General features: G+C 44.6%; 1 protein-coding gene across 4 annotated transcripts in view; it reads left to right on the top strand.

Annotated features, from left to right (window-relative positions):
* The window catches only part of LOC139458353 (kin of IRRE-like protein 1), a 230,737-nt gene that overhangs the window by 164,624 nt on the left and 52,097 nt on the right, over nucleotides 1-14,016 (top strand). For all 4 annotated transcript variants that reach the window (XM_071239751.1, XM_071239747.1, XM_071239748.1 and 1 more), the window contains one exon: nucleotides 9,040-9,090. The gene's annotated coding sequence lies outside the window, so the exon portion shown is untranslated. The remainder of the gene's footprint in view (nucleotides 1-9,039; nucleotides 9,091-14,016) is intronic.

Here is a 14,016-nt window from a genome sequence, read left to right as displayed (position 1 = left end):
GCAGGATGGCTAACTGGTGCCTGTGCTGGACGGCCAACTGGTTCCTGTGTTGGACGGCCAACTGGTTCCTGTGCAGGATGGCCTACTGGTTCCTGTGCAGGACGGTCAACTGGTACCTGTGCAGGATGGCCAACTGGTGCCTGTGCAGGAAGGCCAACTGGTTCCTGTGCTGGACGGCCAACTGGTGCCTGTGCTGGACGGCCAACTGGTGCCTGTGCAGGACGGCCAACTGGTGCCTGTGCAGGACGGCCAACTGGTTCCTGTGCAGGAGGGGCAACTGGTGCCTGTGCTGGATGGCCAACTGGTGCCAGTGCTGGATGGCCACCTTGGTAATTATTGTTCAGAATGTTTTAGTATGATGTACTTTTTCTACACACTTGTGATGGTTTCATTGTACAGGTCCTGTGAATCATGCAGGCATTGTTAGGAAGTTAGTGTAAAATGTGTTATATTTGCAAAAGTTGAATGACCGTTCTATATATTTGCATCTATTATGTGTGCTGAATGTCTGGCCTTAGTCTGTCATACAGACCCTGAAACAAGTATATCCATTACAGCCCATGCAAGTCTAAATTTTTGGGCAAGTCTAGACTACTGCAGTATCTGAAAATGAAGAAAGTCTCGGGGCTCCTTTTTATTATATCTTTTAACTATAATTTCACGACAGTTTTTTCTGTAAAATATGTTCATATTAGAGACTAGATGTTAGTCTAGTCTGGCCCATATGAGCAGGTAATTTCTTCTGCAACTGCTGGGCAGCCATGTCAATGATAGCGCCATCAAGATGCTGCAGTCTCCCACTGTTCATCAGGACAGGTGGAGTCTATAGAGCATGTTACTTTGTTATACAGGTATCAGGATGTTAATCTGATGTGATCCAGTACCACTGAGAATGTAGCTGTTGTTTATACCGAGTTGAGGAATGGTTGCCATGCTGCTAGTTACTGCTGAAATACTCTCCCCACTCAAATCACATTTGTTCAGCTATGTTTTGAATCCTACTGATATTTGTGCTTCATGTGATGTATCCTACAGGAAATGACCCCTTTGACCCCAGGGACTGCAGATAACTGCCAATGTTGATGCATTGCATCTGGAACAACTGTAATGATTACACCTAGCTCCAGTCAAAATAGTTCTCTAAATCTCATGGTACACAAAACAAAATAGAGTGTGAGATGTCTGCTTGCTTAACATATTATCTTACATGGAAAAAAAGGAGAAACTTCTAGTCTGTCTTGACTTTCCAGCTTGACTGTGCTTTCTGCAACTTTCACTGTATGTGATGTTAGGGAATACAGTGTAGGTCATTTGGGATACAATACAGTAGACCCGTGTCACACAGTGTAGGTCATTTGGGATACAATACAGTAGACCCGTGTCACACAGTGTAGGACAGTAAGGATACAATACAGTAGACCCGTGTCACACAGTGTAGGACAGTAGGGATACAATACAGGAGACCCGTGTCACACAGTGTAGGACAGTAGAGATACAATACAGTAGACCCGTGTCACAGAGTGTAGGTCAGTAGGGATACAATACAGTAGACCCGTGTCACACAGTGTAGGTCAGTAGGGATACAATACAGTAGACCCGTGTCACACAGTGTAGGACAGTAAGGATACAATACAGGAGACCCGTGTCACAGAGTGTAGGTCAGTGAGGGATACAATACAGTAGACCCGTGTCACACAGTGTAGGACAGTAAGGATACAATACAGTAGACCCGTGTCACACAGTGTAGGTCAGTAGGGATACAATACAGTAGACCCGTGTCACAGAGTGTAGGACAGTAGGGATACAATACAGTAGACCCGTGTCACAGAGTGTCGGACAGTAGGGATACAATACAGTAGACCTGTGTCACACAGTGTAGGACAGTAGGGATACAATACAGTAGACCCGTGTCACACAGTGTAGGACAGTAGGGATACAATACAGTAGACCCGTGTCACACAGTGTAGGACAGTAGGGATACAATACAGTAGACCCGTGTCACAGAGTGTAGGACAGTAAGGATACAATACAGTAGACCCGTGTCACACAGTGTAGGACAGTAGGGATACAATACAGTAGACCCGTGTCACACAGTGTAGGACAGTGAGGGATACAATACAGTAGACCCGTGTCACACAGTGTAGGACAGTGAGGGATACAATACAGGAGACCCATGTCACACAGTGTAGGACAGTAGGGATACAATACAGGAGACCCGTGTCACACAGTGTAGGTCAGTAGGGATACAATACAGTAGACCCGTGTCACAGAGTGTAGGACAGTAGGGATACAATACAGTAGACCCGTGTCACAGAGTGTAGGTCAGTGAGGGATACAATACAGTAGACCCGTGTCATAGAGTGTAGGACAGTAGGGATACAATACAGAAGACCCGTGTCACACAGTGTAGGTCAGTAGGGATACAATACAGTAGACCCGTGTCACAGAGTGTAGGACAGTAGGGATACAATACAGTAGACCCGTGTCACAGAGTGTAGGTCAGTGAGGGATACAATACAGTAGACCCGTGTCACACAGTGTAGGACAGTAGGGATACAATACAGTAGACCCGTGTCACAGAGTGTAGGACAGTAGGGATACAATACAGTAGACCCGTGTCACACAGTGTAGGACAGTAGGGATACAATACAGTAGACCCGTGTCACAGAGTGTAGGACAGTAGGGATACAATACAGTAGACCCGTGTCACAGAGTGTAGGACAGTAGGGATACAATACAGTAGACCCGTGTCACACAGTGTAGGACAGTAGAGATACAATACAGTAGACCCGTGTCACACAGTGTAGGACAGTGAGGGATACAATACAGGAGACCCGTGTCACAGAGTGTAGGACAGTAGGGATACAATACAGTAGACCCGTGTCACAGAGTGTAGGTCAGTGAGGGATACAATACAGTAGACCCGTGTCACAGAGTGTAGGACAGTAGGGATACAATACAGAAGACCCGTGTCACACAGTGTAGGTCAGTAGGGATACAATACAGTAGACCCGTGTCACACAGTGTAGGACAGTGAGGGATACAATACAGTAGACCTGTGTCACACAGTGTAGGTCTGTAGGGATACAATACAGTAGACCTGTGTCACACAGTGTAGGTCAGTGAGGGATACAATACAGTAGACCCGTGTCACACAGTGTAGGACAGTAGGGATACAATACAGTAGACCCGTGTCACACAGTGTAGGACAGTAGGGATACAATACAGTAGACCCGTGTCACACAGTGTAGGACAGTAGGGATACAATACAGTAGACCCGTGTCACACAGTGTAGGACAGTAAGGATACAATACAGTAGACCCGTGTCACTCAGTGTAGGACAGTAGGGATACAATACAGTAGACCCGTGTCACACAGTGTAGGTCAGTGAGGGATACAATACAGTAGACCTGTGTCACACAGTGTAGGTCTGTAGGGATACAATACAGTAGACCTGTGTCACACAGTGTAGGTCAGTAGGGATACAATACAGTAGACCCGTGTCACACAGTGTAGGTCTGTAGGGATACAATACAGAAGACCCGTGTCACAGAGTGTAGGACAGTAGGGATACAATACAGTAGACCCGTGTCACACAGTGTAGGACAGTAGGGATACAATACAGTAGACCCGTGTCACACAGTGTAGGACAGTAGGGATACAATACAGTAGACCCGTGTCACACAGTGTAGGACAGTAGGGATACAATACAGTAGACCTGTGTCACACAGTGTAGGACAGTAGGGATACAATACAGTAGACCCGTGTCACACAGTGTAGGACAGTAGGGATACAATACAGTAGACCCGTGTCACAGAGTGTAGGACAGTAGGGATACAATACAGTAGATCCGTGTCACACAGTGTAGGACACTAGGGATACAATACAGTAGACCTGTGTCACACAGTGTAGGACAGTAGGGATACAATACAGTAGACCCGTGTCACACAGTGTAGGACAGTAGGGATACAATACAGTAGACCTGTGTCACACAGTGTAGGACAGTAGGGATACAATACAGGAGACCCGTGTCACACAGTGTAGGACAGTAAGGATACAATACAGGAGACCCGTGTCACACAGTGTAGGTCAGTGAGGGATACAATACAGTAGACCCGTGTCACACAGTGTAGGTCAGTAGGGATACAATACAGTAGACCCGTGTCACACAGTGTAGGACAGTAGGGATACAATACAGTAGACCCGTGTCACACAGTGTAGGACACTAGGGATACAATACAGTAGACCCGTGTCACACAGTGTAGGACAGTAGGGATACAATACAGTAGATCCGTGTCACACAGTGTAGGACAGTAGGGATACAATACAGTAGACCTGTGTCACACAGTGTAGGACAGTAGGGATACAATACAGTAGACCCGTGTCACACAGTGTAGGACAGTAGGGATACAATACAGTAGACCCGTGTCACACAGTGTAGGACAGTAGGGATACAATACAGTAGACCCGTGTCACACAGTGTAGGACAGTAGGGATACAATACAGGAGACCCGTGTCACACAGTGTAGGTCAGTGAGGGATACAATACAGTAGACCCGTGTCACACAGTGTAGGTCAGTAGGGATACAATACAGTAGACCCGTGTCACACAGTGTAGGACAGTAGGGATACAATACAGTAGACCCGTGTCACACATTGTAGGTCAGTAGGGATACAATACAGTAGACCCGTGTCACAGAGTGTAGGACAGTAGGGATACAATACAGGAGACCCGTGTCACACAGTGTAGGTCAGTAAGGATACAATACAGGAGACCCGTGTCACAGAGTGTAGGACAGTAGGGATACAATACAGTAGACCTGTGTCACACAGTGTAGGACAGTAGGGATACAATACAGTAGACCCGTGTCACACAGTGTAGGACAGTAGGGATACAATACAGGAGACCCGTGTCACACAGTGTAGGTCAGTAAAGATACAATACAGGAGACCCGTGTCACACAGTGTAGGACAGTAGGGATACAATACAGTAGACCCGTGTCACAGAGTGTAGGACAGTAGGGATACAATACAGTAGACCTGTGTCACACAGTGTAGGACAGTAGGGATACAATACAGTAGACCCGTGTCACACAGTGTAGGACAGTAGGGATACAATACAGTAGACCTGTGTCACACAGTGTAGGTCATTTGGGATACAATACAGTAGACCTGTGTCACACAGTGTAGGACAGTAGAGATACAATACAGTAGACCCGTGTCACACAGTGTAGGTCATTTGGGATACAATACAGAGGAGTGAAGCATATACTGTATGCATTAACTAGGTCCAACTGTTCTGCTAGAGGTGTGAAGCATAAACTTAATGCATTAACTAGGTCTAACTGTTCTGCTGGAGGTGTGAAGCATATACTGTATGCATTAACTAGGTCTAACTCTTCTGCTGGAGGTGTGAAGCATATACTGTATCCATTAACTAGGTCTAACTGTTCTGCTAGAGGTGTAAAGCATATACTGTATGCATTAACTAGGTCTAACTGTTCTGCTGGAGGTGTGAAGCATATACTGTATGCAGTAACTAGGTCTAACTGTTCTGTTTGAGGAGTGAAGCATATACTGTATGCATTAACTAGGTCTAACTGTTCTGCTGGAGGTGTGAAGCATATACTGTATGCAGTAACTAGGTCTAACTCTTCTGCTGGAGGTGTGAAGCATATACTGTATGCATTAACTAGGTCTAACTGTTCTGCTAGAGGTGTAAAGCATATACTGTATGCATTAACTAGGTCGAACTGTTCTGCTAGAGGAGTGAAGCATATACTGTATACATTAACTAGGTCGAACTGTTCTGCTAGAGGAGTGAAGCATATACTGTATGCATTAACTAGGTCGAACTGTTCTGCTAGAGGTGTGAAGCATATACTGTATACATTAACTAGGTCTAACTGTTCTGCTAGAGGAGTGAAGCATATACTGTATACATTAACTAGGTCTAACTGTTCTGCTAGAGGAGTGAAGCATATACTGTATGCATTAACTAGGTCTAACTGTTCTGCTAGAGGAGTGAAGCATATACTGTATACATTAACTAGGTCTAACTGTACTGCTAGAGGAGTGAAGCATATACTGTATACATTAACTAGGTCTAACTGTTCTGCTAGAGGTGTGAAGCATATACTGTATGCATTAACTGGGTCTAACTGTTCTGCTAGAGGAGTGAAGCATATACTGTATGCATTAACTAGGTCTAACTGTTCTGCTGGAGGTGTGAAGCATATACTGTATGCATTAACCAGGTCTAACTGTTCTGCTGGAGGTGTGAAGCAGGAACATGTGACCATTAAGCTGAGGGAGAATAATTTCATGGACATTAAATCAAAGAAAGTTATGTGTAATGAGAATGTGTTGCTGTCATATGAAAATATGTTCCGTTTGATGTGAGACAAAGGTTTTCACATTTGATCAAGAAATCTGTTTTCATCTTTGAAATATGTTTATAGTTTGAGAAGAAGTAAACTCAGTCTTTGAAATGGCAGTTTATATTGTTCCCTCAGGTTGGGAATATTCTCAGAGGAATTCAGCACAAACAGAATCAACCTTTTTGCGTTCAAGAAATTTAAAAATATTCTACTCAGGAAAATTCTTCTTGCTGTCATAACGTTTGATAGAAGTTTACTTGCTCTGATGTTTTCTATTCCCTGCCACAAAGTGGTAGGGGGATATAACGACTGGAAGTCATCCATCAGTCCGTCCGTCTATCCGCTTCTCACTGGGTACACATCTTCTCATAAATTATTTAAGTTGAGAAATGAAATTTCACACACTCATGTTACTGGTCACGCAAATGAGTTTGAAAATTGGTGTCTTAAGTTCAATTTTATTCCTCCAGTTTGAAAAATAGGGGGGATATACTGATCAGCATGTCTGTCCGTCTGTCTGCAGTCCGTTTTCCGTTTCCTTCACAGAATATTTCTTGATGAAACTTGCAATACAGATCAGTCAAGTGGTTAACTGGTGCTTTTTAATGGTTTGGGGATTTAACTTTTTAATAGTTAACATTATCTTCTATATTTGTCTCCACTATATGAACAAACAAACTTCTAATGTGCCCTATGGTGGGGTAGGAGGTGGCGTAATCATCTATGGTGATACAATTCGCTGTGCAGAGTTGCCGCACTTGTGCATGCCAGAAACCTAGGATTGTGGGTTCGAATCTTGGTTCACACTGATTATGTTTCTAGTTTTGTCAGCACCATACCAATATTCATGGGTTTCACCAAAGTGGTAAATATCTGAGAGCTGCATCACTTTGAAGGTCCATTGATTACTGACCAAGTTTGTGTTCAGACAGTACAGCTAGGTCCACTGATTACTGACCAAGTTTGTGTTCAGACAGTACAGCTAGTTCCACTGATTACTGACAAAGTTTGTGTTCAGACAGTACAGCTAGGTCCACTGATTACTGACCAAGTTTGTGTTCAGACAGTACAGCTAGGTCCACTGATTACTGACAAAGTTTGTGTTCAGACAATACAGCTAGGTCCACTGATTACTGACCAAGTTTGTGTTCAGACAGTACAACTAGGTCCACTGATTACTGACCAAGTTTGTGTTCAGACAGTACAGCTGGTCCACTGAGTACTGACCAAGTTTGTGTTCAGACAGTACAGCTGGTCCACTGATTACTGACCAAGTTTGTGTTCAGACAGTACAGCTGGTCCACTGATTACTGACCAAGTTTGTGTTCAGACAGTACAGCTAGGTCCACTGATTACTGACCAAGTTTGTGTTCAGAAAGTACAGTAAGGTCCACTGATTACTGACCAAGTTTGTGTTCAGACAGTACAGCTAGGTCCAATGATTACTGACCAAGTTTGTGTTCAGACAATACAGCTAGGTCCACTGATTACTGGATAAGTTTGTGTTCAGACAATACAGCTAGGTCCACTGATTACTGACCAAGTTTGTGTTCAGACAGTACAGCTAGGTCCACTGATTACTGACCAAGTTTGTGTTCAGACAATACAGCTAGGTCCACTGATTGCTGGATAAGTTTGTGTTCAGACAGTACAACTAGGTCCACTGATTACTGACAATGTTTGTGTGTGATGGAAGCCCTATGAGTTGGCAACACTGCCGAGTCATTGTGTCCTCATCTGCAGCTCTAGTGTCCAGACTGTAAGAAGTTCACTTGAAGATAACGATCAAAATGTCCAAGTGAATCATAGTGTCAGTTGAGGTGTTGGCAAGATCCAGCTGAAAAATGTCTCTCTCAGTCTGTTATCTGCTGTGTCAGACATACATAAAGAACTGTGGAGCCACGCTGGGAACAAAGGGATGGCCAACCAGACACTCTCAACACAGCTTCCTCTCCCAACCCCTGTGTAAACTCCCTGTATTAAAGTATATTCATCTAGACTGGCTATCCCAGTCCCCACTCTCTGTGTAAACTCCCTGTAACACTGTATTAAAGTATATACATCTAGACTGGCTATCCCAGTCCCCACTCTCTCTGTAAACTCCCTGTAACTCTGTATTAAAGTATATACATCTAGGCTGTCTATCCCAGTCCCCACTCTCTGTGTAAACTCCCTGTAACTCTGTACTGGACTACAGACAGGTAACCTTGCATACATAACACTAGAGAGAAGCTAGTCACTCCCTCCTCCCTAACCTCTCTGTTACAGCTTTGTCTAACAATCATGGCCTTTGTTCAAGAATTCTTTCCCGAAAGAGGAGACCATTTTCCTAACGACTATCACCTTGTGGTTACAGAGTTGGGTTAAAGGTGTACCCTAAATTACATTTGTTAAAGGCCAAAAGTGATGCCAACTGATGCCCCACATATGTAACATAGCACAAGTTGTCAGGAAAACACAAGAGGTCAACTGAGGGGATTCAGGGTCAGATGCAATATGTGAGTTGGAGTGTCCTGTGTAGGGAAATATCACAAGAGTTGGAATATAAAAACATGCCCTGAGATGAGTTGGTGTGTTTACTTGGGAATTATCAGCAATGGTAATGTGTTAGAGTGATTGGATGTACACACAATAACACTGCTATCAATCCTACTTTCAGGCCTCCAGGACCAAGGATTCCAAGTTATACTGAACCATACGTCATACAAAGGTAAGTGTCTACAGACCTACTATCTACTTGGACCATTAGCACATGCAAGTTCAGTCAAATATTACCATCGGCTGATATCAATCACTCTTAACTTATTCTCCACAACTGTCCTATGTTTGACAGTAAACACTGGCTATTTGACAGGCTGATGTCTTCACAACTGCTGGTGTGTGGGTATGTGCCCATTCAACAACAGGTCCAGAGGTCCATTTGGAACATCCCTGTCTGTCCACTAGTTTATAAAACTTGTCACTTTCATTGTTACTCGCCACAGCTTGCAGTTACGTGATTGCACGTTTCCTAGGTACAGTACAGCATTAGATTAATGCCCCCATTTCAATACGACCACGAATATCCTGAATCATCCCGAATAGGAATTTTTTCATATTCGTAGATAAATCTGAATCATTTCTTGAAGTTCTTAAATGAATCTTATTTGATTCCCAAACATTCCCAAACAATCAAAAGACATCTCTTATTCCACCACTTGGAATAAGAATACAATCTGATGTTTAATTCTGCCGCCCAAATCAATCTTGAAAACATAGCCCCCACTCGGCTGTTCTCTTCTCCACCACGACAGTTTGTGAAGCCAGATGTGGACCTAACATTAAGTAAACTCAAGAAATCCGACACAAATCAACTAATTTATCAACAGCAATATAATGAAGTGCGAAGCAAGTATGATACTCATAAATCTATATTTACAGATGGATCCAAGGATGGTGACGCTGTTGCCAATGCTTCCGTCATTGGATCCAGAACTATCTCAGCCAAATTACCAGATAAATGTTCTATTTTCACAGCAGAAGCAAATGCTATTTGAACAGCTCTAAAATACATCCATAGCCAAACTAAACATAAACAGTTCATTATTTTTTCGGACTCTCTTTCTTGCATTCAATCTATTAAAAACATGTCTTCCACACATCCTCTTTTAATAGAAATTGTTGAATTGTTTAATGATCTTGCTACTGGCCAATACGACATCGTTTTCTGTTGGTTACCAAGCCATGTTGGAATCAGTGGTAACACAATAACCGATGCTGCTGCTTAAGCAGCACTCAACAAATATGTGACACCACTTCTGATCCCATTCAGCGATATCATACCTGTTATTAGATGTTACATCAGAGATCTAATGCAACAGAAGTAGGACACCCAAGGAGGTATCAATAAGTTACATGAATTTAAACCAAATATCGGTTACAGCTACTTGGGTTATCAGTCCAGATTTGAAGAGGTCATTTTACGATGATGTCGTATTGGCCACAGTAGATATACTAACAAATATTTATTGAAAGGTGAGGATCTTCCATTTTGTATCCTTTGTGATGAGAGAATCACAGTCAAGCATGTCCTGCTTGACTATATTGATTTTGCCATCACAAGGGATAACTATTTCAAATCATCATCTCTTAAGGATCTTTTTAATAGTATCAGTTCTCATTTAATTATTGGCTTTTTAAAAGAAATTGGAACTCATAAATAAATTTTGATGTACATAGTTGTTTCTTAACTTGGTAGTGTATAAATGTGAACTGAGATTGTTATTGGCTGTGCCCTTGACGGGGGTTAAAGTACTGTAAAATTATTGTCCCCTTGAGAGGGTATAGTAAATCCATATCATTCAAAGTGCGTTATTCCTATCATAGTTTTAATCGTACAATCTGTTTTCTTTTAAATTTTGGCTAAGATTCCTAATTGTTGCCAGCAACTGAAGGGATGATGTGAAACCGGCTGGGGTCTATGCAGGTAGCAAAGGCACTATAAGTCCCCATGGACCCTAGCATGGGGATCTACCTTCAGACTTAGTCGTAGGTGATTCTTACAATTTGTGCATGATCCGTACATGAAACTTGTAATTCGTCCATGTTTCTTAACCCATTCCTGGCAAAATTGTTTGATAGGCATTACTTAGAAGTTGACGGATGACAAGATAGACACAATTTTATGGATAACAACTTCTTTAATACTGTGAAAAGCGACGTTTTGGTATAGATCCTTAAACCGTACATGACTGCTTCCTTCCCTGCCGGTACATGACTGCTTCCTTCCCTGCCGGTACATGACTGCTTCCTTCCCTGCTGGTACATGACTGCCTCCTGCCCCACTGGAACATGACTGCTTCCTTCCCTGCCGGTACATGACTGCTTCCTTCCCTGCCGGTACATGACTGCCTCCTGCCCCACTGGAACATGACTGCTTCCTTCCCTGCCGGTACATGACTGCTTCCTTCCCTGCCGGTACATGACTGCTTCCTTCCCTGCTGGTACATGACTGCTTCCTTCCCTGCCGGTACATGACTGCCTCCTGCCCCACTGGAACATGACTGCTTCCTTCCCTGCCGGTACATGACTGCTTCCTTCCCTGCTGGTACATGACTGCCTCCGGCCCCACTGGAACATGACTGCTTCCTTCCCTGCCGGTACATGACTGCTTCCTTCCCTGCCGGTACATGACTGCCTCCTGCCCCACTGGAACATGACTGCTTCCTTCCCTGCCGGTACATGACTGCTTCCTTCCCTGCCGGTACATGACTGCTTCCTTCCCTGCCGGTACATGACTGCCTCCTGCCCCACTGGAACATGACTGCTTCCTTCCCTGCCGGTACATGACTGCTTCCTTCCCTGCCGGTACATGACTGCTTCCTTCCCTGCTGGTACATGACTGCTTCCTTCCCTGCCGGTACATGACTGCCTCCTGCCCCACTGGAACATGACTGCTTCCTTCCCTGCCGGTACATGACTGCTTCCTTCCCTGCCGGTACATGACTGCTTCCTTCCCTGCCGGTACATGACTGCCTCCTGCCCCACTGGAACATGACTGCTTCTGCCTGTAGTGAAAGACCAGTTGCAGATGTCCTGCTGTCTGGAATGAGAATGTTAAGAATGAGATAATTTCGGTTTATAGGGTCATTATATTCTTTGCTTTTATAGTGATGAAATGGGTGAGATCTTGTGGGTTACATAGACTTGGATCTCAATTCAAGATGAAACCATTTGAAAAACCAAAATACTGCTCTGAGCAGTGACTAATGACAACAGGTAGAATCCAGGCTCTGAGGAGTGACTAGTGACCATTGGTAGAATCCAGGCTCTGAGCGGTGACTAGTGACCACTGGTAGAATCCAGGGTCTAAGCAGTGACTAGTGACCATTGGTAGAATCCAAGCTCTGAGCAGCGACTAGTGACAACAGGTAGAATCCAGGCTCTGAGCAGTGACTAGTGACCATTGGTAGAATCCAGGCTCTGAGCAGTGACTAGTGACCATTGGTAGAATCCAGGCTCTGAGCAGTGACTAGTGACAACAGGTAGAAACCAGGCTCTGAGCAGTGACTAGTGACCAACGGTAGAATCCAAGCTCTGAGCAGTGACTACTGACCATTGGTAGAATCCAGGCTCTGAGCAGTGACTAGTGACCATTGGTAGAATCCAGGCTCTGAGCAGTGACTAGTGACCATTGGTAGAATCCAGGCTCTGAGCAGTGACTAGTGACCATTGGTAGAATCCAAGCTCTGAGCAGTGACTACTGACCATTGGTAGAATCCAGGCTCTGAGCAGTGACTAGTGACCACTGGTAGAATCCAGGCTCTGAGCAGTGACTAGTGACCATTGGTAGAATCCAGGCTCTGAGCAGTGACTAGTGACCATTGGTAGAATCCAGGCTCTGAGCAGTTACTAGTGACCACTGGTAGAATCCAAGCTCTGAGCAGTGACTAGTGACCACTGGTAGAATCCAAGCTCTGAGCAGTGACTAGTGACCAAAGGTAGAATCCAGGCTCTGAGCAGTGACTAGTGACCATTGGTAGAATCCAGGCTCTGAGCAGTGACTAGTGACCACTGGTAGAATCCAAGCTCTGAGCAGTGACTAGTGACCAAAGGTAGAATCCAATTCAAGCTATGAGCAGTGACTAGTGACCAAAGGTAGAATCCAGGCTCTGAGCAGTGACTAGTGACCACTGGTAGAATCCAATTCAAGCTCTGAGCAGTGACTAGTGACCAAAGGTAGAATCCAGGCTCTGAGCAGTGACCAAAGGTAGAATCCAAGCTCTGAGCAGTGACTAGTGACCACTGGTAGAATCCAGGCTCTGAGCAGTGACTAGTGACCACTGGTAGAATCCAGGCTCTGAGCAGTGACTAGTGACCACTGGTAGAATCCAGGCTCTGAGCAGTGACTAGTGACCATTGGTAGAATCCAAGCTCTGAGCAGCGACTAGTGACAACAGGTAGAATCCAGGCTCTGAGCAGTGACTAGTGACCATTGGTAGAATCCAGGCTCTGAGCAGTGACTAGTGACCATTGGTAGAATCTAGGCTCTGAGCAGTGACTAGTGACAACAGGTAGAAACCAGGCTCTGAGCAGTGACTAGTGACCACTGGTAGAATCCAATTCAAGCTCTGAGCAGTGACTAGTGACCAAAGGTAGAATCCAATTCAAGCTCCGAGCAGTGACTACTGACCAAAGGTAGAATCCAATCCAAGCTCTGAGCAGTGACTAGTGACCAAAGGTAGAATCCAATTCAAGCTCTGAGCAGTGACTAGTGACCAAATGTAGAATCCAATTCAAGCTCTGAGCAGTGACTAGTGACCAAAGGTAGAATCCAATTCAAGCTCTGAGCAGTGACTACTGACCAAAGGTAGAATCCAATCCAAGCTCTGAGCAGTGACTAGTGACCATTGGTAGAATCCAAGCTCTGAGCAGTGACTAGTGACCACTGGTAGAATCCAATTCAAGCTCTGAGCAGTGACTAGTGACCAAAGGTAGAATCCAGGCTCTGAGCAGTGACCAAAGGTAGAATCCAGGCTCTGAGCAGTGACTAGTGACCACTGGTAGAATCCAGGCTCTGAGCAGTGACTAGTGACCACTGGTAGAATCCAGGCTCTGAGCAGTGACTAGTGACCACTGGTAGAATCCAGGCTCTGAG

Source organism: Haliotis cracherodii, unplaced genomic scaffold, assembly GCF_022045235.1.
Source record: "Haliotis cracherodii isolate W230 unplaced genomic scaffold, xgHalCrac1.p SCAF_12, whole genome shotgun sequence".
Classification (NCBI taxonomy): domain Eukaryota; kingdom Metazoa; phylum Mollusca; class Gastropoda; order Lepetellida; family Haliotidae; genus Haliotis; species Haliotis cracherodii.
The sequence above is the reverse complement of the archived record's forward strand: the minus strand, read 5'-3'. Positions and strand labels throughout refer to the sequence as shown.